Below are 27811 nucleotides of genomic sequence, written 5' to 3' on the forward strand. Positions count from 1 at the left end.
TGCCCACAACTTCCATACGTTTTGTGAATGTGGGAGGAGCACAGGGGAATGTGCAAACTCCTTACCGACAGCCATGGAATTAAACCTAGATCACAGAGGGTTGCTAACCACACGCTACTGTACACCTCCACCTCTCCCGCAACTCATCTTAAACCTGTGCCCTCTGGTTTTAGTCTCCCGGGGTGACGGGTGGAGATACGTCTCTACCAAAGGTGGTGTAAGGCGCTCCGTCCCTCTGCTGGCTTGCAGGTGATTCCTTGGGCAAGGTGTTGAGGTGTTGCACCTGCTTAGCCACCCCTCACTGATCAGGGTCATGTGAAGCCATGAGAGCAGCAGATCACAAATCCTGATTATGCAACCACTGACGCCAAGCAGGCAATCTCTGAAAAGCCAAAACAGCAAGAGAGTAAGAGAGCAAGAGAGCGTGTGTGTGTGTCACCCATCTTGTAAAGACTCTGCCCAGAAGAGACCATGAGTGTACACATCATATGACACAGCACATAACGATGACCCAAGGATAAAACTATGACCATCCACGTTGTCAATACCCCTCATGATATTACAAACCTCTGAGGTCACCCCTCAGCCAATGCTCTGGAGAATATAGACCCAGCCTCTTCTGATAACACTAGCCCTCTAGTCTTCAAAAGGAGCCTGTACTCTCCTCTCTGATGGTAGTAATAAGACAGCACTAATTGGGTGATGATTTTCCTTAATGATAAGGCATTGCCTTTGAAGATGTCCTTGATGCTAAGGCGGCCAGCACCCATGACTTTTTAAAGCACTAAACTTTTTAGGAACAGCTTCTTCCTCTCCACACGAGATTTCTGAACACCATGAATCGACCCATGAACACTACGTCACTATTTTTTGCTTTCTTTTTGCACTGTTTATGGCCTCTGGTATATATTTATACCTCAAAGCCCTTGCAGCTTATTGCTTACTTGCACTGGACTTTCTCTGTAACCAACATTTTGTTCTGCATTCTGTTATTGTTTTTCCCTTGTACAGTACTATGTTGTAATGAAATGATCTGACCGGACGGCTTGCAATGCAGTTTTCCCCGCTGTATCTTGGTACACAGGACAATAATAGACTTGTAATTTGCAGGCTTGACCACTTGAAGAAATAACTTAGCTGCCCCACAGACTCGTATCAGCCTGCAGGTGGAAATGTTTGACAGAAACTATTAACGAGTGATTAAAACAACACACAGCAAAATGCTGGAGGAACCCACCAGCCAGGCAGCATCTATGGAAAAAGAGTACAATCAACGTTTCGGGCTGAGAACTTTCAGCAGAACTGGAGAAAAAAAGATGACGAGTTAAAAAGGTGGGGGAGGGCAGGGAGAAACAAGGTGATAGGTAAAACTGAGAGGGGGAGGAGTGAAGTAAAGAGCTGGGAAGTTGGTGAAGGAGATATAGGGTTGGAGAAGGGGGATTCTAATAGACGACAGAAGGCCATGGAAGAAAGAAAAAGGGGTGCGGGGGAAGAAAAGCACCAGAGGAGGCAATTGGCAGGCAAGGAGATACGATGAGAGAGGGAAAAGGGGATGGAAATGGTGGGGGAGGGGGGGGGGAGGGTAGAGAAGCCTATTACCGGAAGTTCAAGAAATTGCTGTTCACGTCATCAGGTTGGAGGCTACCCAGACGGAATACAAGGTGTTATTCCTCCAACCTGAGTGTGGCCTCTTCGTAACAGTAGAGCTGGCCATGGATAGACATATCGGACTGTGAGTGGGAAGTGGAATTAAAATGGCTGGTGACTGGGAGAAATCACCTTTTCTGGCAGAGCATAGGTGCTCGGTGAAGTGGTCTCCCTATCTACATTCATCTCACCGATATACAGGAGGCCACACCGGGAGCACTGGACACAGTATGCAACCCCAACAACCTCACAGATGAAGTGTTGCCTCACCTGGAAAGAACTATTTGGGGTCCTAAATGGTAGTGAGGAACATGGTATAGGGGTAGGTGTAGCACTCGTTCTGTTTGCAAGTGGAAAGCAAAATTGGGGGGGGGGGGGCAGAGGAGAAAGAAGAGGGAAAGATGTGCAGGGATCGCTCCCAATGTGACTCCCTTGTCCATTTGTCCCTCCCCACTGATCTCCCTCCTGGCAATTATCCTTGCAAGCGGAACAAGTGCTACACCTACCCCTACACCTCCTCCCTCACTAACATTTAGAACCCCACACAGTCCTTCCAGGTAAGGTGACACTTCACTTGAGAGTCTGTTGGGGTCATATATCATGTCCGGTGCGGCCTTCTGTATATTGGTGAGACCCGATGTAGATTGGGAGATGGCTTCACTGAGCACCTGCGCGCCATTCACCAGAAAGAGTGGGATCTCCCAGTGGCCACCCATTTTAATTCCACTTCCCATTTTTATTCCGATATGTCAATCCATGGCCTCCTTTACTGTCACGATAAGGCCACACTCAGGTTGGAGGAACAATACCTTGTACTCCGTTTGGGTAGCCTCCAACCTGATGGTATGAAAATCAATTTCTCGAACTACTAGTAATACCCTCCTTCCCTTCACCATCCTTTTTTTCCCTCTCTCACTATCTCCTTGTCTGCCTCACCTTCCTCAGGTGCTCTCCCACCCCCCACCTTTTTTCTTTCTTCCATGGTCTTCTGTCCTCCCCTATTAGATCCCCCCCTCTCCAGCCCAGCCCCTGGATCTCTTTCACCCATTAACTTCCCAGCTCTTTACTTTCATCCCTCCCGCCTCCCAGTTTCATCTATTACCTTGTGTTTCTCCCTCCCCTTCTTCCCCACCCCCCCAACCATCTAACTGATTCATCTGTTTTCCTCCAGTCCTGCTGAAGGGGCTCAGCCTGAAATATTGGCTGCATTCTTTTTCATAGATGCTGCCTGGCCTGCTGAGTTCCTCCAGCATTTTGTGTGTACGCTTGGATTTTTAGCATCTGCAGATTTTCTCTCATTTTGTGTGTGATTAACAGTGATTAAGCAGATTACCATTTGCTAAATTAGAGAACTGGTCATTTACACCAAATCTGGGACTTTTTTTTAACCTCAAAAACTTCCTTTGTTAACAGGAAGGCCAAGCATAGCATAGTAACAAATTTGAGACTTTCAAATGGTAGTCAAGAAGTTAAAAGTGTGAAAAACAGACACCACCAGGTTCAATGGCAATTTGTGCTATTACAGGTCGACCTTCACTAATCTGGCACCATTGGGACCTGAAGAGTGCCGGATTACAAAGGATCATATTAAACAATAGCTAACCGCCTCATCATACCTTTAAAATATCATGTAAATCAGTACGTTAGATAATAATGAAACAGAAATATTAGATGAGTAGCAAGTGAAATTTTAGTAAAGTAACATACTGTACAGGCACAGATAAGATAAAAGGTACGGGAATTAATTTATACAGAACAGTTGAGCATTCCACTTCTAAAATGAGACATTTAATATACGGCCAGGCAAAGTTACATGTCTGCAAGTGTGGGGTTGTCAGGATCATCATCATCTTCATTTTGAAAACGAGTGAAGCAGCAGGAACTGGTGCTGAAACTGGTTGGTGGTAGCACATCTGGGTGAGCAGAAGTTGATGGCACTGGATTTTGAAGTGTTAGCTCCCCTCATGCACTTTTTCTAGCAATTTTTTTGAACACATCTTCCAAGGTTAGCCGTTTTGTATATTTTGCTCTCTCTCTGATTAGCTTATCCTGCAACATATGAACACTCATTATTTCTTGCTCAGTTATAAAACTTCTTTGCTCTAATCCTTTCAGCAATCCACCTGTCAACTTAATTAGCCTGTGGGAGGAGAAGATGGCAGCGCAACATAGCGCACGCAGCTCTCCAGTGAAATGATATCGTATCTGTTAAATAGGGGCCGTGGACAATTCTGATTTGATGGAGACAGACGTGAAAGCATAGAGGAACATCTGGAGAAATTTCTGAAATGCCAGTTTGCTGCTGCTGGCAACCAAGGCTGAGGTCAAAGCGTTCGGCACAGATAGTGCTCGGTACTCGGTGTTGGCTGGTTGGAGGCTCGAGGTTTTTGGACGACTCAGAGTCGGACTGTGGTCTGGCATGGCAGGGAGAGTTTTCTTCCTTCTCCCATCTGCGTGAGATGTGGGACTTTCAAGAGACTGAACTTTTTTTTACTGTGCCATGGCCTGCTCTTCACCAAGTTATGGTATTGTTGCACTGTTGTAACTATATGTTATAATTATGTGTTTTTTGTTAGTTTTCCAATCTTGGTCTGTCTTGTGTTTCTGTGATATCATACCGGAGGAATATTGTATCATTTCTTAATGCATGCATTATTAAATGACAATAAAAGAGGACTGCGTGTCCTCATAATCTAATCTAATCGAAAGTCTCTCTGTTACAACTTCCTCATCTTCATCACTGCTTTCTCCTCCAATATCTTCCTTCTCTGGATGTACAACCATCTACACAATTTCCAAGTCAGTATGATGATGAGCAGTAGGTTCATCCTCATCTATATTCATCCATTCTTCAGCATTGTCATCATTGAACCTTGACGCAAGATCCTTGACAGCAGGGTTACTTAGCTCTTGAGCAAAGGAAAGCAGTTCACATATAATCTGTTTTTCCTTGGAAACTCTAAAGCCTGTAAAGTCATTTCCAGTGTCTTCACCAGGTGCAAACTCAAACATTAAACCTGGCCATAATCTATGCCAACCATTCTTCAGTGTGGATGGTTCTACAGACCTCCAGGCATTAGCAGCACAGTAAATCACCTCTTCCATATTAAAATACTTTATAAATTCCTTTACCGGTCTGCCAGCATTAACTGCACTCAACAGGCACCGCATAAACAGGGAACAGTACTTCGACTTGAGAGAACGTAATATGCCATTGTCCGGGGTACAGTTAGGTGGTAGGAAAATACCAAAAACATTGTTTTTTTTACCGGGAGTTCTGCTTTCGGGTGTGCTGAACAGTTGTCTGAATCAAGCATTATCTTACAGTTGTGGTGCAGGCCAACAGCATCACAGTGAGCTCGTGCTTCGGGAACAAAATAATTTTCAAACCATTCCAGTGTGATGCTAGTTGTAATCCATCCGTTTTTGTTAGCACAGTAAATTACAGGAAATTGCGTCATACCTTGGAAGGCCCTGGGACGTAAACTTTTGCCAATGACCAGTAACTTACATCTGTGGGTTCCTGCATTAGAGCAGCCTAGCAAAGTCACACGATTTCTCGATGCCTTATACCCTGTTGGCGATTCTGTATCTGCCATTGTTAGTGTTCTTCTTGGTGTACATCTCCAATACAAAGCAGTCTCATCAGCATTGGCGAACTCATCAACAAACTCTGCTGCTGCTTCCTTGTCTGCTGAACATTTTTCACCACACACTGCACGGAACTGTAAGCCATGACGCTGCTTGCACCGATGAAGCCAACCTTCACTATAGTCACACTCATAATCTAGTCCTGGTTCTTCATGAAACACTTTTGTTTGTTCCTTCACCATATCTCCAGATAGTTCAACACCTTCACTAACACAAAGATTAAACCACATTATCAGCACTTTATCTAATTCCGAACTTCTTCCGTCTTTCATTGTTTTTCTTACGCACATCTGTTTCTTTGAGCCACTATCAGCAAAAAAATGTAGCAGTTTTCCTTTCTGTTTCTTTACATCGTACACTGTGAAAGAGGCAATGTTGTAACAGTCACACAAGCTTTTCACCGATACACCACTGTCCAGTTTTTTCAAGAGTTCAATCTCATCTTTAATGGATAATATGCGGTGCTCTCACTTCACAGCGCCAGGTGCATTTCCTTTACTCACTGGGGCAAAAAAATAAGCAAATGATATTAATAAAGGCAGGAAAACAAGCAGGAATCGCCTATCTGTGCTTACAAGAGCGGGCCAACACGTGAACAGATCTAGCGCAACAAAAACAATGTGCAGCAGATTGGTACGGTGGCCCGGGAAATTTGAAATTACGGTTGCGCAGAAAATTTGAAATCAGTGCCGGATTACAGGTAGTGGGCTAGTGAAGGTCGACCTGTACACGACTTTCTTTGTGAATTTAGCAATACAGTGTGGAATAGGCCCTTCGAGCTATACCACCCCAGCAACCCCAACAAACTCAGTTAACCCTAACCTAACCATGGGACAATTTACAATGACCAATTAACCTACCCGGTACGTTTTTCCAGCTGTGGGAAGACCCAGAGATAACCCACAGGTTCCTCGAGGAGGACTTCAGCTACTCCTTACAGAACAGCACCGGAATTGAACTCTGAACTTCGGAATGGCTCGAGATGTAATAGCATCACACTAACTGCTAAGAGACCATTTGAATGATAAAAATTAATATATATGAAATATTGGACGAATCCAGCTAGTCAGGTGCCATCTATGGAAAAGAATAGCATTGACATTTCAGCTGAGACCCTTCATCAGGACTGGAAGAAAGGGGAAGATGTCAAATTCCTCCAGCGTTTTGTGTACTACTCTAGATTTCTAGCATCTTCAGGGTCTCATGTTTGTGACATAAGAACTCATTCTGTCTACGTCACCATGGCCCTTGTATTGTATTTGTGTACCTGCACTGCACTCTTAAGTTTGACACTATATCTGCATTCTGTGTTTGCTGAACACACAAGATTTTGCAGATGCTGGAAATCCAGAGCAACACACACAATGCTGGAGGAATCGGTTACCATTGGCACAGTAAGCAATTGGACTAACTGCCATGCGACCACGCAGCATGCTGTGGGGAAAATGGAAATGTGCATGACAGAGCCAACAGACTCAATGGGCCGAATGCCTATCAGTCATAGAAACATAGAAAATAGGTGCAGGAGTAGGCCATTCGGCCCTTTGAGCCTGCACCGCCATTCAGTATGATCATGGCTGATCATCCAACTCAGAACCCTGTACGTGCCTTCTCTCCATATCCCCTGATCCCTTTAGCCACAAGGGCCATATCTAACTTCCTCTTAAATATAGCCAATGAACTGGCCTCAACTGTTTCCTGTGGCAGAGAATTCCACAGATTCACCACTCTCTGTGTGAAGAAGTTTTTCCTAATCTCGGTCCTAAAAGGCTTCCCCTTTATCCTCAAACTGTGACCCCTCGTTCTGGACTTCCCCAACATCGAGAACAATCTTCCTGCATCTAGCCTGTCCAATCCCTTTAGGATTTTATACGTTTCAATAAGATCCCCCTCAATCTTCTAAATTCCAACGAGTTTAAGCCTAGCCGATCCAGTCTTTCATCATATGAAAGTCCTGCCATCCCAGGAATCAATCTGGTGAACCTTCTTTGTACTCCCTCTATGGCAAGGATGTCTTTCTTCAGATTAGGGGACCAAAACTGCACACAATACTCCAGGTGTGATCTCACCAAGGCCTTGTACAACTGCAGTAGTACCTCCCTGCTCTTGTACTCGAATCCTCTTGCTATGAATGCCAGCATACCATTCGCCTTTTTCACTGCCTGCTGTACCTGCATGCCCACTTTCAATGACTGGTGTATAATGACACCCAGGTCTCGTGGTACCTCCCCTTTTCCTAATCAGCCACCATTCAAATAATAATCTGTTTTCCAGTTTTTGCCATCAGAGTGGACAACTTCACATTTATCCACATTAAATTGCATCTGCCATGAATTTGCCCACTCACCTAACCTATGCAAGTCAACCTGCATCCTCTTAGCATCTTCCTCGCAGCTAACACTGCCGCCCAGCTTCGTGTCATGCTCACATGATCCCATGATTCATAACAAAGTTCTTCATATGTAACATCTAGTATTTAAACATCTTTATGCGGGTAATTCTGGGGCGAGAGGGATCTATTATGAGTGACTAAAGCACAAGTTGTAGAAGTGGCCCTTCGAGTCTGCTCCACTATTCAATCATGACTGGGTTTTTATCCAACCCCATAACCCCCTTACCAATCACTAGACACTAGAATACTACAGTAGAGGCCCTTCGGCCCTTGATGTTGTGCTGACCCATATATTCCTAAAAAGTACTAAACCCATACTACCCCATAACCCTCTATTTTTCTTTCATCGATGTGCCTGTCCAAGAGGCTCTTATACACCCCTAATATTTTAGCCTCCACCACCATCCCTGGCAAGTCATTCCAGGCACCCACAACCCTCTGTGTAAAAAAACTTACCCCTGATGTCTTCCCTAAACTTCCCTCCCTTAACTTTGTACATATGCCCTCTGGTGTTTGCTACTTATGCCCTGGGAAACAGGTACTGGCTATCCACCCTATCTGTGCCTCTCATAATCTTGTAGACCTCTATCAAGTCCCCTCTCATCCTTCTACACTCCAAAGAGAAAAGTCCCAGCTCTGCTAACCTTGCCTCATAAGACTTGTTTTCCAATCCAGGCAACATCCTGGTAAATCTCCTCTGCACCCTCTCCATAGCTTCCACATCCTTCCTATAATGAGGTGACCAGAACTGAACACAATGCTCTAAGTGTGGTCTCACCAGAGATTTGTAGAGTTGCAACATGACCTCTCTACTCTTGAATTCAATCCCCCTATTAATGAAGCCTAGCATCCCATAGGCCTTCTTAACTATCCTATCAACCTGTGCAGCGACCTTGAGGGATGTATGGATTTGAACCCCAAGGTCCCTCTGTTCATCCACACCCTTAAGTAACCAACTATTAACCCTGTACTCAGCCTTCTGGTTTGTCCTTCCAAAATGTATCACCTCACACTTCTCCAGATTGAACTCCATCTGCCACTTTTCTGCCCAACTCTGCATCCTGTCTGTATCCTCTTGTAACCTTCGACAACCTACAGCTCCATCCACAACTCCTCCAATCTTCGTGTCATCCGCAAACTTACTCACCCATCCTTCTGCCTCTTCATCCAGGTCATTTACAAAAATCACAAAGAGCAGGGGTCCCAGAACAAATCCTTGTGGCACTCCAGTAGTCACCGACCTCCAGGCAGAATACTTTCCTTCCACTACTACCCTCTGCTTTCTTCCTGTAAGCCAATTTTTTATCCAAACAGCCAAGGTTCCACAGATCCCATGCCTCATGACTTTCTGGATGAGTCCCTCGTGGGGGACCTTGTCAAATGCCTTGCTAAAATCCATGTACACCACATCTACCGCCCTACCCTCATCAATTTCTTTTGTTACCTCTTCAAAAAACTTAATTAGGCTCATGAGGCATGACCTTCCCTTCACAAAGCCATGTTGACTATCCTTGAATAGACTGTACTTCTCCAAGTGCTCGTAGATTCTATCCTTAAGAATCCTTTCCAACTGTTTGCAGACCACTGACATTAAGACTCACCAGTCTATAGTTCCCAGGATTCTTCCTATTACCTTTTTTAAACAAGGGAACTACATTTGCCATTCTCCAATCCTCCGACACCTCCCCTGCAGCCAAATAGGATTCAAAGATCATAGCTACTGCTCCAGCGATCTCTTCTCTCACTTCCCACAGCAACCTGGGATATATCACGTCTGGCCCTGGGGACTTATCAATCTTGATGCTTTTAAGAAGATCCAACATTCCTTCCTTAATCTCCACATTGTTCAGCACACAGGCCTGTTCTATTTCGACCTCATCCTGATCAAGGTCCTTTTCACTTGTGAATACTGAAGCAAAGTATTCATTTAGGACCTCCCCAACCTCCTCCGCCTCCAGGCACATGTTGCCTTCTTTATCCCACAGCGGCCCCACCTTCATTCTTGTCATCCTTGTTCTTCACATATGCATAGAACGCCTTGGGGCTCTCCTTAATCCTATATGCCAAGCCTTCTCATGACGGCTTTGAGCTCTCCTAAGCCCTTTCTTAAACCCCCTTCCTGGCTACCCTACATTTCTCATGAGCCCCTCCTGCTTCTTATATCTAACATATGCTTCTTTCTTCCTCTTGATGAGTTGCCTCACGTGTTTCGTCAGCCACGGTTCCCTTTTCCTACCATTTTTTCCTTGTCTCAGTGGGACAAACCTATCCTGAACCCAGCACAAGTGGTCCCTAAACTTCCTCCACATTACTTCTGTGCTTTCACCCTTGAACATCCGTTTCCAATTTACTCTCAGGAACACAATTTCTAATGACTTGGCTTCCATAGCTCTCTGTGGCAACAAATTTCACAGATTCACCTATCACTGACTGAAGAAATTTCCCCTCATTTCCATTCTAAAGAAATGTCCCTTTATTTTGAGGCTGTGTCCTCAGATCTCTAATGAAAACATCCTCTCTCATCCAGTCCATAAAACATAAGAGCTGTTCAGCCCATTCCATCATGTCTGATTTATTATTCCTCTCAACCCCATTCTCCAGCCTTCTCCCTGCAACCTTTAACACCCTGACTAATCAAGAATCTATTAACCTCTGCTTTAAGTATACCCAATGACTTGGCCTCAACAGCCATCTGTGGCAATGGATTCCACAGATTCATCATCCTATGGGTAAAGAAATTTCCCCTCATCTCTGCTCTAAAGGGACATCCTTGTATTCTAAAGCTGTGTTCTCTGGTCTTAACACTCCCCCACAACAGGAAATATGCCCTCCACATCCACTCTATATAGGTCTTTCAATATTTCTACGCTTCTTTTTGGATTCCAGACCTAATCAGTTCCCCTCTACCACCACTCTGCTCTGTCTAGCGGAATTAGTCCTTACTCTTAATAATTTCTCCTTTGGCTCCTCCCACTTCCTCCAAACTAAAGGTGTAGCTATGGGCACCCGTATGGGTCCCAGCTATGCCTGCCTTTTTGTTGGCTTTGTGGAACAATCTATGTTCCGTGCCTATTCTGGTATCTGTCCCCCACTTTCCCTTCGCTACATCGACGACTGCATTGGCGCTGCTTCCTGCACGCATGCAGAACTCGTTGACTTTATTAACTTTGCCTCCAACTTTCACCCTGCCTTCAAGTTTACCTGGTCCATTTCCGACACCTCCCTCCCCTTTCTAGATCTTTCTGTCTCTGTCTCTGGAGACAGCTTATCCACTGATGTCTACTATAAGCCTACTGACTCACAGCTATCTGGACTATTCCTCTTCTCACCCTGTCTCTTGCAAAAACGCCATCCCCTTCTCGCAATTCCTCTGTCTCCGCCACATCTACTCTCAGGATGAGGCTTTTCATTCTAGGACGAGGGAGATGTCTTCCTTTTTTAAAGAAAGGGGCTTCCCTTCCTCCACTATCAACTCTGCTCTTAAACGCATCTCCCCCATTTCACGTACATTTGCTCTCACTCCATCCTCCCGCCACCCCACTAGGAATAGGGTTCCCCTGGTCCTCACCTACCACCCCACCAGCCTCCGAGTCCAACATATTATTCTCCGTAACTTCCGCCACCTCCAACGGGATCCCACCACTAAGCACATCTTTCCCTCCCCCCCCCTCTGCATTCCGCAGGGATCGCTCCCTACACAACTCCCTTGTCCATTCGTCCCCCCCATTCCTCCCCACTGATCTCCCTCCTGGCACTTATCCGTGTAAGCGGAACAAGTGCTACACATGCCCTTACACTTCCTCCCTTACCACCATTCAGGGCCCCAAACAGTCCTTCCAGGTGAGGCAACACTTCACCTGTGAGTCGACTGGGGCGATATACTGTGTCCAGCGCTCCCGATGTGGCCTTTTATATATTGGCGAGACCCGACGCAGACTGGGAGACCGCTTTGCTGAACATCTACGCTCTGTCCGCCAGAGAAAGCAGGATCTCCCAGTGGCCACACATCCCATTCCCATTCTGACATGTCTATCCACGGCCTCCTCTACTGTAAAGATGAAGCCACATTCAGGTTGGAGGAACAACACCTTATATTCCATCTGGGTAGCCTCCAACCTGATGGCATGAACATCGACTTCTCTAACTTCCGCTAAGGCCCCACCTCCCCCTCGTACCCCATCTGTTACTTATTTTTATGCACACATTCTTTCTCTCACTCTTTTTTCTCTCTCTGTCCCTCTGAATATACCTCTTGCCCATCCTCTGGGTCCCCCCCCCCCCCGTCTTTCTTCCCGGACCTCCTGTCCCATGATCCTCTCGTATCCCCTTTTGCCTATCACCTGTCCAGCTCTTGGCTCTATCCCTCCCCCTCCTGTCTTCTCCTATCATTTTGGATCTCCCCCTCCCCCTCCAACTTTCAAATCCCTTACTCACTCTTCCTTCAGTTAGTCCTGACGAAGGGTCTCGGCCTGAAACGTCGACTGCACCTCTTCCTACAGATGCTGCTTGGCCTGCTGCGTTCACCAGCAACTTTGATGTGTGTTGCTTTCAATATTTCGTAGGTTTCAATGATATTCTCGCTCATTCTTCTAAACTCCAGTGAATACAGGCCCAGAGCCAAACACTCATATGTTAACTCTTATTTCCAGGATAATGCTCATGAACCTCCTCTGTCAGCTCTTCAATGCCAGCACATTCTTTCGTAGATAAGAGACCCAAAACTGCTCACAATACTCCCAAGTGCGGTCTAACCAACGCCTTATAAAGCCTCAGCATTATATCCTTGCTCTATACTAGAACAGCCAATATTGGGTCATACCCCTAACAAGTTAGATTTAAATGTCAGAAGTCACCAACACCACTGTGGAAACAGAACACCTGTTCCCCTCCAAAATGACAGCAAGTATACATTTTAATGATGTTTGGACAAGGAACTTTCACAAACATCTACAGATGCACAGTGGTAAGTGGCAAGTTTCAGTGAGATTTCCCCCCTCCCCCCCCAATTGAGTACAGGATAGTTAATATTAGTGGATAGTCATTTAAAAACAGAATAGTGGAATATCTACTCAGAGTGGTGAATCTCTCCAAGTCAGGGGTTCCCAACCTGGAGTCCACAGAGCCCTTGCTTAATGGCCTAAAAAAAAGCTGGGAAACCCCACTCCATGTCTACACCCAGAAAGGGCCAAGCTGGGTCATTGGTGATATTTAAGGAGGAAGCAGATGTATTTTTGGAAGATCGAGGCTATACTTGCTGGAGTTTAGAAGAACGTTACCATGAACAACAGGAATTCTGCTGATGCTGGAAATTCAAGCAACACACATAAAAGTTGCTGGTGAACGCAGCAGGCCAGGCAGCATCTCTAGGAAGAGGTGCAGTCGACGTTTCAGGCCGAGACCCTTCGTCAGGACAGTTACCATGAATGTTTTTCATTTTAACACTGTTAGACCCATCATTTCTGCTGTATTCATGTCCACTCTTGTCATCCAATTTGCATTGTTCACTATCCAATGAAAACCTTTCCTACACATTTCCTCTCCCTTCCAAGATAACGCTGGTGATATATGGCAAAACTACAAGATACAAACTCAGCGGTCACTTATTAGGTACAGGAATGGAACCCGGAGAGGTCTTCTGCTGCTGTAGCCCATCTGCTTCAAGGTTTGATGTGCTGTGTGTTTAGAGATGCTCTTCTGCACACCTCCCATCCATGTACCTATTCAAACTCCTCCTAGATGTTGAAATAGAGTTGCATGCACCACTTGCACTGGCAGCTCATTCTACACTCTCATGACCCTCTGCCTGAAGTTTTCTCTCATGTTCCCCTTAAACTTTTCACCTTGCATATGTACCTTCAATAATAAGTTTACTTTGAAGGGGGGGGGGTCTCATTGAAACCTGTCATATATTGAAAGGCCTAATAGAGTGGACATGGAGAGAACATTTCCTATAGTGAGGGAGTCTGGGACCAGAGGGCACAGCCTCAGAATAAAAAGATGTCCCTTTCGAAGAGATAAGGAGGAATTTCTTTAGCCAGAGGGTGGTGAATCTGTGGAATTCATTGCCACAGATATTGGGGAGCTTTAAAACAGAGGTTCTTGGTTAGTCAGAATATGGAGAGAAGGCAGGAAAATGGTTTTGAGACAGATAAAAAATAAGTCATGATGGAATGGCAAAGACGACATGATGGGCTGAATGGCCTAAATCTTCTAAAATTAACCCCACAATGGCCTTGCACCTTATCATCTGCCTGCACTGCACTCTCAGTAACTGTAACAGTTTGCCCTGCCTTCTCCTTATAGAAGTGGCCAACACTGGTTTGTCACAGTAAAGCTGTAGGCATGACACCAAGGAGTTAAGTGTATGGAGCCCAAAAACTGGGTGAATATTGACGAGAAGGGGTGGAGTGGGAGGGAAATTCCAATGGTACTTGCATTCCACGTCCTGGGAACTGCGATGCCACTGAACCCGAGGATGCGCAGTTGGAAGGCAGATATGTGAAGGTGGGGGAGAACATAACAGAAACTGGAAGCAGCACACCCGCAAAGAGGTTTGAAAACAAAGGTTAAAAAAAAAATCAATGCACTGCTTGGCCAGGAGCCAGTGCTTATCAGTCATTGAAAAAGCACAGAAAAAAGGCCCTTTGGCCTATCTAGTCCGTGCTCAACTATTCATCTACCTAGTCCCATCGACCCGCATCCAGACCATCACCCCCATACCCCTTCTGCGTACTTACCCAAACTTCTCTTAAATGTTGAAATAGATCTCACATCCACCACTTCCGCTTGCAGCTCATTCCACACCGAGTGAAGTTCCCCCTCAGATTTCCCTTTACCTTTCACCTTTTACCCTTAACCCATGACCTCTAGCTCTAGTCTCACCCAACCTCAGTGGGAAAAGCCTGTTTGCATTGACCCTATCTATACCAGTCATAATTTTGTATACCTCTATCAAATCTCCCCTCATTCTCCTACGCTCCAGGGAATAAAGTTCAACCATTTCCTGTAACTCAGGACCTCAAAGCTGAGCAACATCCTTGTAAATTTTCTCCGTAATCTTTCAATCTTAATTGATATCTTTCCTGTAGGCAGGTGATCAGAACGGCACACAAAACTCCAAATTATGCTTCACCAACATCTCATTCAACTTCAACTCAACAGCCCAAATTCCTGCACTCAATACTTTGAATGATGAAGGCCAATGCGCCAAAAGCTCTGGTTTGGGAACATAATGCATGATGGGTGAGTGGGACTCTGTTTAAAGTCAAAGGTCAGAATTCTTTTTGATCTCTAGTTTATGATTAGATGGTTTCAATGGTTCCAGTTAATATCAGAGCATGTATAACCTGAAATTCTTGCTCTTTGCAGACATCCACAAAAAAAAGAGAACCCCAAAGAATGAATGACAGTAAAACACAAGAACCCCAAAGCCCCCTCTCCCTCTCCCATGGACAAGCAGCAAAAGCATCAACCCTCTCCCTCTCCCCAACTTACTTCAGCAGGAAGCATCAGCACCCACCGAGCAATAGTAAAGCCTCCAAAGAGCAACCATAATCTGCAGACTAACAGAAACTAATTGTTCACCCAATTTGACATGCCACATGTGCTCTCTCTAACGAGATTAGCTTTTATTTGTCTTATGTACTTTAAAACACTTTGAAATGCAAAAAGGATCTAGTGCTTTCCCAAGCATACATGACCAATAAACTTCTTGGGCTTCCAGCCGGGTATGGGTATCAACTTTAACCAACCCTGCCATCTTCACCATGGATGATGCCTGGGAATGTCTAGTCCAGTGGCATTCATACACCCTTCATCCTTCCCTTGTCCCGGTGGTAGAATATTGCATTAGCAACGGCCACAGGATTGACTTTGATGGCACAAAACTACTGCGACCCGCCAATGGCTTTTGGGACTGCCTGGTGAAGGAAGCCATTGAGATAAAACTAGAGGAAAAGAATTTTAACAAAGACAAAGGTCTCTCATCCAAGTAATAACTAGAATGCGACTAGAAACAAGGCGGGAGAGCGGAAAGCTGATTAGGTGAGGACTAACCAACCAGGAGGGACGGACAACGGGGATACAGCTACTACCGTTGTGCCGGAAGAGCGCATTACCATGCTGTATCTCTACATAGATAACTGGAATAGTCACCATGAGATAGCAGAGACTGGAATAGTCACAGTGAGATAGCAGAGACTGGAATAATCACTGAGAGATAGCAGAGACTGGAAGAAGCTGCCAGCGGAAGTGATAGATACAGGTTCGATTTCAACATTTCAGTGTAGCTTGGATACGTACATGGATGGGAGGGGTGTGGAGGGTGATAGTCCAGGTCGATGGCGCTAGGCAGAATAATAGTTCAGCATAGATTAGAAAGGCCAAAGGGGCCTGTTTCTGTGCTGTAGTGCTCTGTGATTCAATGGGCAATGCTATAGGGGGACATTGAAGTAAGCAGTGTGAATACAAAACACACGAGTAGCCCATTTGCCCTTCCTAAGATTATGGCCAAACTTTCCCTTGTGTCACCTTTCTTCACTCCACGCCCCTCCATTCCTTTAACGCCCAACTATCCAAACTCCATCTTGAACGTACTCAGCATGCAAGCCATGGTCCACCTGTCTTTCACCTCCTAGCTTCTCACTTTATCTCCCCCCTCCACCATCTTGTTCTGGCTTCTGCACCTTGCTTTCCAGACCTGATGGAGGGTCTCAGCCTGAAACATTGGCTCTTTATTCCTCTCCATAGAGAGGCTGCCTGGCCTGCTGAGTTCCTCCAGCATTCTGTGTGTTGCTCCGGATTTCCAGCATCTGCAGAACCTCTTGAATTTAGTATTTGCTCCTCCGCAATCCTCTCAGCCAAGAAATTCACTACCATCTGAAGAAATTACTTCTCATCCCAGTCCAACCCTCATTTCAAGGCACCGGGACAGCTCAGCAGCGGGAAACAGCATTCCTGCAATCCTACATTTTCATTGGGATCATTTGGGCTGCAGATTGTGGACTTCAGGAAGGGAAAGTCAAGGGAACAGACAGCAGTCCTCATTGAAGGATCAAGATCAGCAGTGGAAAGGGTGAGCAGTTTCAAGTTCCTGGATGTCAACATCTGAGGACCTATCCTAGGCCTGAAATGTTGACGAAATTTCAAAGAAAGCACAACAGTGACTATATTTCATTAGGAGTTTGACAAGATTTGGTATGTCACCAAAGACCCTTGCAAATTTCTACAGATGTACCTGGAGAGCATTCTAACTGGTTGCAACACCGTCTGGTATGGAAGGGCCATTGCACAGGATTGGAAAAAGCTGCAGAAAGTTGCATACTCGGACAGCTTCATTATAGGTACAAGCTTCCCCAGCATTGAGGACAACTTCAAAAGGTGCCTCAAAAAGGTGGCATCCGACATTAAGGGCCCCATCAGCAAGAACATGCCCTGTTCTCATTGTAACCATCAAGGTGATGGTACAGGAGCCTTAAGGCACACAATGTTTCCAGAACAGCTACTTCCCCTCCAACATTTCTGAATGGACAATGAATCCACAAACATAACATCACTTTTTTAACCCCCTCTCTGCACTACTTATTTAATTATTTTTATATATACTAATTGTAATTTATGTATTGCAATATATGCTGCCACAAAACAAATTTCATGACCTATGCCAATGATAGATAATCCAATTCTGAAAAGTCAAGACAAGGTCATAAACACACAGATGTTTTACACATCAAGGTAGAAAAGCAAAACCTCAGCAAAAATCTGTATGTCATACTATACAACCCTGAGATTTGTTTCCTTGTAAATACAGTAGTCAAAAAAGACTACAGAAAGATTGACAACCTATGTACAAAAGACAAACTGTGAAAATACAAAAACAAGATAATAATAAATAGCAAGATGGTACCAGCAAACAACGCAACCAACAGCAACATCCTGCAGTTTACGAAACAACTACTTTTACTTATTTTTCAAATATGTTCCAATTACTAAGCTGCATGCAATTGGAACCTGTGAGTTCAATGGTCGTTTTGGGGCTGATTGAGCGACGATGGACGCTGTCTTCTTGTGATGTGCTCAGTGGTGGGGAGGCCTTCCCTTGTGATGGATACTTTTCGTAGGCTGTTCTCAGGCATTAATGTTTCTACAGCAGGCTGTGATGCAAGCAGTCAGGATACTCTCCACTGTGCATCCATAGAAGTTTGTCGATGATCTGCAGTCATTGTAGACCAGTGTATAACCACTGTACCGCTGGACATTCGGTTCCACCATTCGCAAAGGAACCTGAACACCCAAACTCAACAATTCAGAAGCAGCTTCCATCCCATTTCTGAAGATCCACCTACAGTCCACTCTGCCATCATGAACACTACATTATATATGACCTGTACTTGCTGGAGTTTAAAAGAATTGGAGGGGTGGGGGTGCTCTCACTGAAACCTATTGTATACTGAAAGGCTTAGGCGGATTGGATGTGGAGAGGATGTTTCCAATAGTGGGGGAGTCTGGGGCCAGAGGACACAGCCTCAGAATGGAGGGATGTCTATTTAGAACAGATGAGGAATTTGTTTAGCCAGAGGGTGCTGAATCTGTGGAATTCATTGCCAGACAACTGTGGATACCAAGTCATTGGGTGAACTTAAAGCGGAGGTTAACAAGATTTTGATAAACAAGCATGTTAACAGTAACAGGGAGAAGGCAGGAGAATGGGATTCAGCCATGATGGTCCAAGACTCCCCACTATCCTCGGATGTTAAGCTGCCATCTATGATCATTTTTCAGCCATGACTCAGTGATGCCCACAATGCTAATAATTTAGAGCAGTACAGTACAGGAACAGCTCCTCCAGCCCACAATGTTGTGCCGAAATGACTGAACGAGAAATTATATGTCTTAACAAAACTAATCGCTTCTGTCAACACAATGTCCATCTAGCTCCATTCCATGTGCCCATTTAGGAGGCTCTTTAAAGTCCCACTAAATTCAAAATGTATTTGCCACCATCACCACCCCTGACACACATTCCAGGTTAAAAGAAACCTCACTTCAGCTTGCCCCCTCTCAACCCTGGGAAGAAGGTAGTAGCTGCCCATTCTCTCTGCCCCTCAATCACATGAATTACTATTAGGTCTCCCCTGAGCCTCTGTCACACTGGTAGCATAGCAACTGTGGTTCAAATCCTGCTACTGTATGTAGGGAGATGGTACGTTCTCTCATGACGTATACATTTCCTCCAGGTGCGCCAGTTACCTGCCACATTCCAAAGGCAAACGGGTTGGTAGTTTATTGGTCACGAGTAGAATTAGGTGGCATGGGCTTGTTGGGCTGGATGGGCCTGTTACCATGCTGCATTTCAGGATAAAATAAATTAAAAACCCAACCTCTCCTTGAAGCATGTTGCCTTTAATGAAGACAGGATCGCAGTAAGTCTCCATCCAAAGCCTGGTAAATCTGTTCTGCACCCTCTCCATAGCTTTCACACCCTTCCTGTAATGGGGCGACCAGAAATTGTACATACATCCACTCCTGCCAGCAAGGCAGAGGGAGCAAGGGGCAGATGGTTACAAATTTATTGCAAACATGACCCAAAGCAAACAGGATGTGAAATACAAGAGCTGCAGCAAACAGCTGTGGGATAGGCTGTGGATTAGCTGAGCAATGGGCATACATGAGTCACACTGATTCAAAAGTCATTCTACAAGACCACAAGACATATGCCACTCAACCCATCAAGTCTGCCCCACCAAACCATCATGGCTGATTTATTACCCCTCTCAACTCCATTCTCCTGCCTTCCCCCGGAACCGTGACACCTTTACTAATCAAAAACCTAGAAACTTCCACTTTAAATTTATCCAATGACTTGGCAATTAATCCTCCAGATTCAACACCCTCTGGATAAAGAAATTCCTCATCTGTTCTAAAGAGACATCCTTGCATTGTAAGGCTGTGCTCTCTGGTCCACTATTCCCTCACTATTGGGAACATCTTCTCAATGTCCACTCAATTCCAGGGGTTCCCAACCTTTATGCCACAGACCAATACCATTAAGCAAAGGGTCCATGGATCCCAGGTTGGGAACCCCTGATCTAGACCTTTCAATATTCGATAATTTCTTGATTAGCAAGGGTGTCAAATATTGCAGGGAGAAGACAAAGAATGGGATGGAAAGGCAGAGCAGAGTCAATGGGCCAAATGTCTCAATTCTGCTCCTCTTTCGATGATCTTATGTTTTGTGCTATCGTGCAAGGCGTTGGTGAGGCCACATCCGAAATATCGTGCACTGTTCTGAAGGATGCTATTACACTGGAAAGAGCACAGGTAAGATTTGGGGATGTTGTCAGGAATCAAGGGACTGAGTTATAGAGAGGTTAAGTAGGTTGGGACCGTTTTCATTGGAGCTTGGGGGGAGAATTTTACAGGGACGTATAAAATCACAGAGTCATAGGGTGAACGCAAAGTCGTTTTTTTGCGGGTTGGGAATCAAGAACAGAGGGTGAAGGTTTAAGATGCGAGGGGAGAGAGTCAATAGGATCCTGAGAGACAACTTTTTCATGAGGATGTTTGGTACATGGAATGAACTGCCAGAGGAAGTGGTTGAAAGGGATGTGGATAAGAAAGGTTTAGTGGGACGTGGGCCAAATAGGACTAGCTTAGATGGGCCAAAGAGCCTGTTTCTGTGCTGTATGATGCATTGAGGAACCCTGAGCACATCAGGGAGAAAATAAATTCATTCAAGAAAATTGTACAAGTATGAAGAAATTACTTTTATAGAACACCACAAGCAATAAGCTAATCTACATCAAAGATCCTGGAGAAGATCTGGTCTTGCATATAGGCCTCAGGGTCTTGTTTTAACCAAACACCGAAAATTTGCTCCACCACCCCTTCCCCAAGTGCTTGACCACTGGCTCAGCGTACATTAGTTTGGATAGGCATTTGATTACTAGTTTAATTAGTTCAGTACAACACTTATTTATTTAGAGATACAGCGCAGGTATGCCCTTCAAGCTGTGCGTGCCGCCCTAATTTAACCCTATCGTAATCTGAGGACAATTTACAACAACCAATTAACCTACTAACTGGGTGCCTTTGGACAGTAGGAGGAAACACAGGCATTCCACGGTGACTGCTTACAGAGGACCAGCGGAATTGAACTCTGAACTCCAACGCCCTCAGCTGTAATAGCGTCACACTGACTGCTATATTGCCGTGGTGCCTACATATGGGGACAGGAATTGAACCCCAGCTGCAGGCACTGTGATTCACATCAGCCTGACCGCTATGTTACCCTGCTCCTGCACTGTGTTCTTGGTCTTGTACCAGCAGACTTTAAGGTGAGATGGGCAATGCAGATGCCTGAAGGAATATGATATACAGAGACTGAAACACACTGATGGTGTGGTGGTGGAAGCAGACACGATAGTGGCATTTCAGATGCAGTCACACGAAGTTGAGACACGAGATTCTGCAAATGAAAGTCCTGAGTGACACACAAAATGCTGGAGGATCTCAGCAGGTTAGGCAGCATCTGTGGAGGGGGCCAAGACCCTTCACTAGGACACGAGGTTGCAGGGAAAGCAGGGAATTGGATAATGGGCAAGGAGATAGGTTTTGCTTAATGTGACGTCATGGTCAGCACAAATATGCTCCTGTATTGAACAGTTCTACAGAGATCCATTCTCTGGAAGCGTTAGAGATTTACCAGGATGCTGCCTAGATTAAAGAGCATGTCATATGAGGAAAGGTTCAGCAAGTTTTCTCTTTGGAGTGGAGGATGAGAGGTGACTTGATAAAGATACGCAAGGTGATAAGGGGCATCGATTGAGTGGACAGCCAGAGGCTTTTTCCCCAGGGCAGAAATGGCTAATTTGAGGGGGCATAACTTTAAGGTGACCACATAAGGGACATGTCAGTGGTAGTATTTTTTTCATACATTGAGTGGCGGGTGCCTAGAATGAGCTGCCAAAGGTGGTGCTGGAGGCAGATACATTAGGGACATTTGAAACACTCTTAGGTACATGATCTGGTCTTCAGAAAAATGGAGGAGGATGTGGGAGAGAAGGGTTGACTGATTGTAGAGTAGGTTAAATGGTCAATGCAACACTCGTTGGCCGTAGGGCCTGCACTGTGCCTTACTGCTCTACGTTCAGTTTCCACTTTATTAGGACACCTGCTCGTTAATGCAAATATCTAATCAGCCAATCATGTGGCAGCAACTAAAATCATGCAGAATGGGGAAGAAATGTGAACTCTGACTGACTGTGGAATGATTGTTGTTGCCAGACTGGGTGGCTTGAGTATTTCAGCAACCGCTGATCCCCTGGGATTCTCACGCAGCGTCTCTAGAGTTTACGGAGAATGGGTGAAAAACAAAAAACATCCAGTGAGCGGCAGTTAATGAGGAAGGTCAGAGGAGAATGACCAGACTGGTTCTAGTTGACAGGAAGGCAACAGTAACTCAAACAAAACCACTTTACAACAGTGCTGTGCAGAAGAGCATCTCTAAACGCACAACATGTCCTATCTTGAAGTGGATGGGCTATAGCAGTAGAAGACCATGAATATACACTCAGTGGTCACTTTATTAGGTACAGGAGGTAATGAATAGAGGGGCTGGGTGCACCTTCTTTACACTTGGCCTTCTAACTTTAAAGCACAGCAGACCTACCGCAGGTTAAAGGAGTTCGGCTGCTTTTTGGTAAACTTGCAGCCCATGCATGACGCACAACAAATTTCTTGACATAGTATCATTATGTACTGTATCGTACGATGTGGGCTATCATAGTCCTCCATCTGCCTTTAATCTGAAAAGGTCAAAACTTTCACTTGTCTATCACTTAATGTAACTCATGAATGTCATGCACTGTCGACCATGACGTTTTCCTATGCCAGTGATATTACACCTAGTTCTGATATCATATCCAAAGGCAATTAGGAGATCCCAGACTGACTCATTCAGTATGGCACAAGGTTTCTATCTTTCTCTTGCATTTTACAAGCATTGGAACAGTTTAACAGCAGGCAAAGCATTTGACAGCCGCTCATTTATGCAAGAAAAATTATTTCCTTTAGTGACTTAGTCAGCTCCAGAGCACTAGCCTCCAGAGCATTTTCAAGGAGCAATGCTTCAAAAAGGTGGCATCCATCAAGGATCCCCATCACCCAGGACATGCCTTGCTCTCATTGCGATGCTACCATCAGGAAGGTGGTACAGGAGCCTGAAGGCACACAGCTTCTTCCCCTCTGCCATCAGATTTCTGAATGGATATTGAACTCATCAACTCTACCTCACTACTTTTGAAAAAAATCTTTTCAGAATCAGGTTTAATACCACTGGCACGTCACAAAATATGTCTTTATGGCAGCAGAACAAAGCAATACATAACAATAGATAAATCTGGAATCACATGTTAAATAGTTAAATTTGGTACAATAATTAAAAAGTACGAGGTAGCAGTCACGGGTTCAACGTCCTTTCAGAAATGAGATGGCAGAGGGGAATAAGTTGCTCCCGATTCGTGAGTGCGTGCCTTCAGGCTCCTGTACCTCCTCCCTGATGGTAGCAATGAGAACAAGGTATGAACTGGGTGATGAGGGGCCTTAATGATGGATGCTGCCTTTTAGAGGCATTGTTCCTTGAAGATGTCCTGGATGCTACGGAGGCTGACGCCCATGATGGAGCTGACTGAGTTTACAACTCTCTGCAGCTTACTTCGATCCTGTGCAGAAGTCCCCCCGCCCCTCATACCAGTCGATGATGCAGCCAGTCAGAATGCTCCCCACAGTACAACTGTAGAAATTTGCACTTATTTAACTATTTAATATCTATTGAGTGTAATTTACAATTTTATTATGTATTGGAATGTACTGCTGCCGTAAAGACAACTTTCATGAAAAGCTACAGAATCTGGGCCTCTGTACTTTCCTCTGCAACTGGATCCTCGACATCTTAGCCAGAAGACTACAATCTGTGTGGATTGGTAATACAATAACATCTCCATCTCACTGACAGACCTCAGGGATGCGTGCTTAGCCCACTGCTTTACTCTCACTGTATCAATGACAGTGTGGCTCAAATACCATATTTAAATTTGCCGAAAACAACGTCGTTGGAAGAATTACAGAGAACAGACAGCATACAGGAGCGAGATACACCAGTTAGTTGACTGGCATCACAAAAACAATCTTGTTACCAATATCAGTAAAACCAAAGACCGATTGTGGACTTCAGAAAGGGTAAGATGAGGGAACACAAGCCAATCCTCAGAGGGATCAGAAGTGGAGAGAGTGAGCAGTTTCAAGTTCCTGGGGGTCAATATCTAGGAGGATCTAACCTGGTCCCAACATATTGATGCAGCTATAAAGCAGTGGGACAGCAGCTACCTTTCATCAGGAAACTGAGGAGATTAGGTTTGTCACCTACAACACTGGAAAACTTCTACAGATGTACTGTGGGAGCATTCTGATTGGCTGCATCGTCATGTGGTATGGGGAGGCTACTGCGCAGGAGGCAAAGCCACAGCAACTTGTAAAGTTGGTCGGCTCCATGGTGAGCTCCTAGCCTCATTAGTATCCAAGGCATCTTCAAGGAGTGGTGCCTCAGAAAGGGAGTTTTCATCACCAAGGGCCCCCACCACCTGGGACATGCCCCTTTCTCATTGCTACCATCAGGAATGAGGCACAGCAACAGCTTCTTCCCCTTTGCCATCAGATTTCTAAATGGACATTGAACCCATGAACACTACCTCACTGCTTCTTTTTTGTTTTTAATTTCTGGTTTTGCACTATTTATATTAAATTATTTAATATATACACTTACAGTAATTCAGGTTTTTTTATGTATTGCATTGTTACAAAGTCAGCAAATTTCACGACATAGGCCAATGACATCAAACCCGATTCTCATCTTCAAGGAACAACACCTCAAACGTCCATCATCAAGGCCCCCCATCCCCCAGGTCACGCCTTGTTCTCATTGCTACCGTCAGGAAAGCAGTACCGGAGCCTGAAGGCACACACTCAACGGTTCAGGAACAGCTTCTTCCCCTCTGCCATCAGATGTCTGAATGAACAATGAACCCAGAAACACCTCACTACCTTTTTCCCCCACTACTAATTTAACTTTTTAAAACATAGATACTTACTGTAATTTACAGTTTAAGTGTATATTTGCCGCAGAGACAAATTTCACGGCATATGCTGGTGATACAACACCTGATTCTGAACTAAGTAAAGCGGAAGGAAGCAACAGCAAGGAGTCTTAATTTTTTTTTAAAAGTCAAAGGAGGAACAATGTAGAAAGTATTCAAAACCAACTGTCCAAACTAACAATCTTTGCTGCATCCGAGTGACCAGAGGCCTCCAAACACAGATTCACCCATTCATTCGGCGGTTTTCCAGTTCCGAGGCGAAGCTGACAGCTGCCTTTGTAACTTTCAGCCAGAGAACCGCGGGGCAAACTCACAAAGATACAACTTTAATTTCCCCACACATACTCACAGCGTTACGAGCCGACCCGGAGCACTTTATAAACCCAGCCATTTCACTCGCGATCAGGAAGGTTTAAAGCGGGACGGGGGAGTGACAAAGTAAACTGAAACCAGCGCGTCCACACCAGCTCTGCCGGCTCCTGATCGCAATATTTGCGCAACAAATCAAAAAGCACATCCTCCTCAATTGCAAACGCTCTTCCACAACCGAGAGCACACTTCACTTGCAAAGTTTGCATTACAAACATTAAAACTGATACTGTCGGAGTAACACTTCACGCCGCGAAATATTATAAACACAAAACACAAAGAAATACACAAATTAGCGAAAATAGGTTAGAGGAAATTTAGGGAAAAAACATAACTAGATTTAAAAAAAGAAAATTTTGATGAGATCCAAACAGTAAACACGACTTCAAACTCTCAAGATCCGAAGAAGCATTTACAAACATACTATAAAATATATTTCTATGACTATATGAAAAGCAAACAGGACAAAAAACTTTTAATTTACACAAAATACACACCCTCATCAGCACGCACTTCTTCAATTAAATGATTTTTTTAAAAACACCAACGCAGCACAGAACAGATGCAAGGCAGAAAGACATGCCTACAAGGACAAAGAAAACGAAGACTTGAACAATAATCTGGAAAGGATTTTTTTTTGGTTTTACTTACTAAAAGGAGAGGACATGGAGAAAATACCCAAGCAGCCTTGAACCAGCAAGGAGGAGTCACCCTTGCCTGTATCCATAATTAAAACGAAATTAAGGGCTGCAGGATGTTGATTCCTTGGGGCTGAAGGAAGGGGGTAAAAGTTTTAACCCCCTCACAGTCCGGATAAAGCCCCTCTGGACTATTCAACCATTGTAACCCTCCCTCCTATTCTTCTTAAACCCCTTGCCAAGCTTTTTTTTGGTGTGGAACAAAATTTATTCCTTCCAACAAATTATCTACTTACAGATAACTATATCAGGAAAAAAAGCATAAAAGATGATTTTTCTCCTTAAATTTAGATCCCCCACCACAACCAGGCGGAATAATAGAACCTTCGGGGGTGGGGGGAACTCCAATTAAATTTTTGGTAGTTTTATATAGCGTATATAAATTGTTTCGTGAAAGAAGACGCCCATAGTCCACTTGGCCTCATCAGAAGAAAATCTTTTGCCTCATTTTTCACCCTTTTTAAAAAATTATTTTAAATCGGTTTCGAAGCCTCCACCCCCTCCTCCTCCGCGCTCGAGCTGGCGAATGCGCGCGCAACTCGCCGCCCGCCCGGAAGCGACCGCAAAGCCAGCCGGGTATTGTAGTCCACTGTGCGAAAAGCTAGGATGAACAACTTCCGCCCAGTAGGACCGTTTTCTGATATTTACGCACCTCCGCCTCCCACGAGTTCTTTTTTTTTGGACTTCCTTTTCACCTACAGGCGTATCAACGTGTAAGCGATGTTCTGTTTCAATTTAAAATACCGGAGCATTTCAAAAGGGAAAAAAAAATCCCCGGGGGTGGGAAAGAGAAAGGAGGAGTCACGTGGGATGAGTCCAGCCTCAGATCACGTGGAGGGGGCGAGAGTTAGCCTCCGCATTACGTCATTATTTTTGAATATAAATTGCAGGGCTAGATCATGTTAACATTTGCTTTTGTGGATTTGTGTTAGATCCAATTAAAATGAAATTAAAATTCTTTATACTAATAAACTACATTTCCCATCGTGCTTTGCTTTCCTTACGCTTATCGACTAATTGATGGAGGGTCCCGGGCCATTGAGGAGGGCAGGATGACCTTTATCCCGCTGAAAGCGGTTAACGTCATGGGACATTTCCCGCGCATAAAGTTACCGCCACCTTGCAACTAGGGGGCAACATGGGCCCTTAAGGGAGAGACCCCAGGGAGTCGAGATTAAGACCTGAAATGACTTGGCTTGTCTTTCTAAATGGTGTAGTTCTCTGCACCCTTCCACAAGCTCAGCATCCAACCTCATTTAGTTGGAAACCTAACTGCCAGAATATCCCGAGGGATTGGGGAACAAATCTTAACAATAATAATAACTTTATTTTATTTGTTATTAATAAGAACCTGTCCTGGGCCCAGCACTCAAGTCCAATTGTGAAGAAAGCGCAACTGCCTTCGGAGATTGTGGAGATTCGGCATGACAGCTAAGACTTTGCCAGACTTCTACGATATGTAGTGGAGATTCTGGTTTGGAAACACCAATGCCCCTGAAAAAAGTAGGGGGTATAGCCCAGTCCATCACAGGAAGAGCCCTCTACAGCATTGAGCACATCTACACGAAACCCTATTGCAGGAAAGCAGCTTCCACATGCTCTGTTCTTGCTGCTGTTAACAGGAAGAACGTGAGCCTCAGGACTCACACCACCGGGTTCAATGGTTTTAATTTAACGTCAGAATCCAACATGAAATCCTTTGCCATTGTGCACGAAGCAGAGAGAAAAAGAACCCAAAGAACAAATGACAGAAAGACGTTAGAAACCCACCCCCACCCAGGAACAAGCAGCAGCAAGACACCAACCAGCCTTCACTCCCCTCCTTTCTTCAGCAAAAACATCAACACCCTCCCACCCACCCACCATGCAAACAACGGCAAGCATCAGAGTCCATCAAAAGCATC

The 27811-nt window shown here is 44.8% G+C and overlaps 1 protein-coding gene across 4 annotated transcripts in view; it reads right to left on the bottom strand.

The window, feature by feature from the left end:
- Window positions 1-26422, bottom strand: part of LOC140189874 (serine/threonine-protein kinase WNK3-like) — a 150514-nt gene extending 124092 nt beyond the window's left edge. Inside the window, exon 1 of one of the 4 annotated variants that reach the window (XM_072246206.1) lies at window positions 25861-26422. The gene's annotated coding sequence lies outside the window, so the exon portion shown is untranslated. Of the gene's footprint in view, window positions 1-24834; window positions 24853-25189; window positions 25297-25706; window positions 25768-25860 lie in introns of those variants that run through there. The other 3 variants (XM_072246208.1, XM_072246207.1, XM_072246209.1) reach the window with 3 other exon arrangements.
- Between the last annotated feature and the right edge of the window lie 1389 nt (window positions 26423-27811).

This window comes from Mobula birostris, chromosome 29 (genome assembly GCF_030028105.1).
Source record: "Mobula birostris isolate sMobBir1 chromosome 29, sMobBir1.hap1, whole genome shotgun sequence".
In the NCBI taxonomy this organism is placed as follows: Eukaryota; Metazoa; Chordata; class Chondrichthyes; order Myliobatiformes; family Myliobatidae; genus Mobula; species Mobula birostris.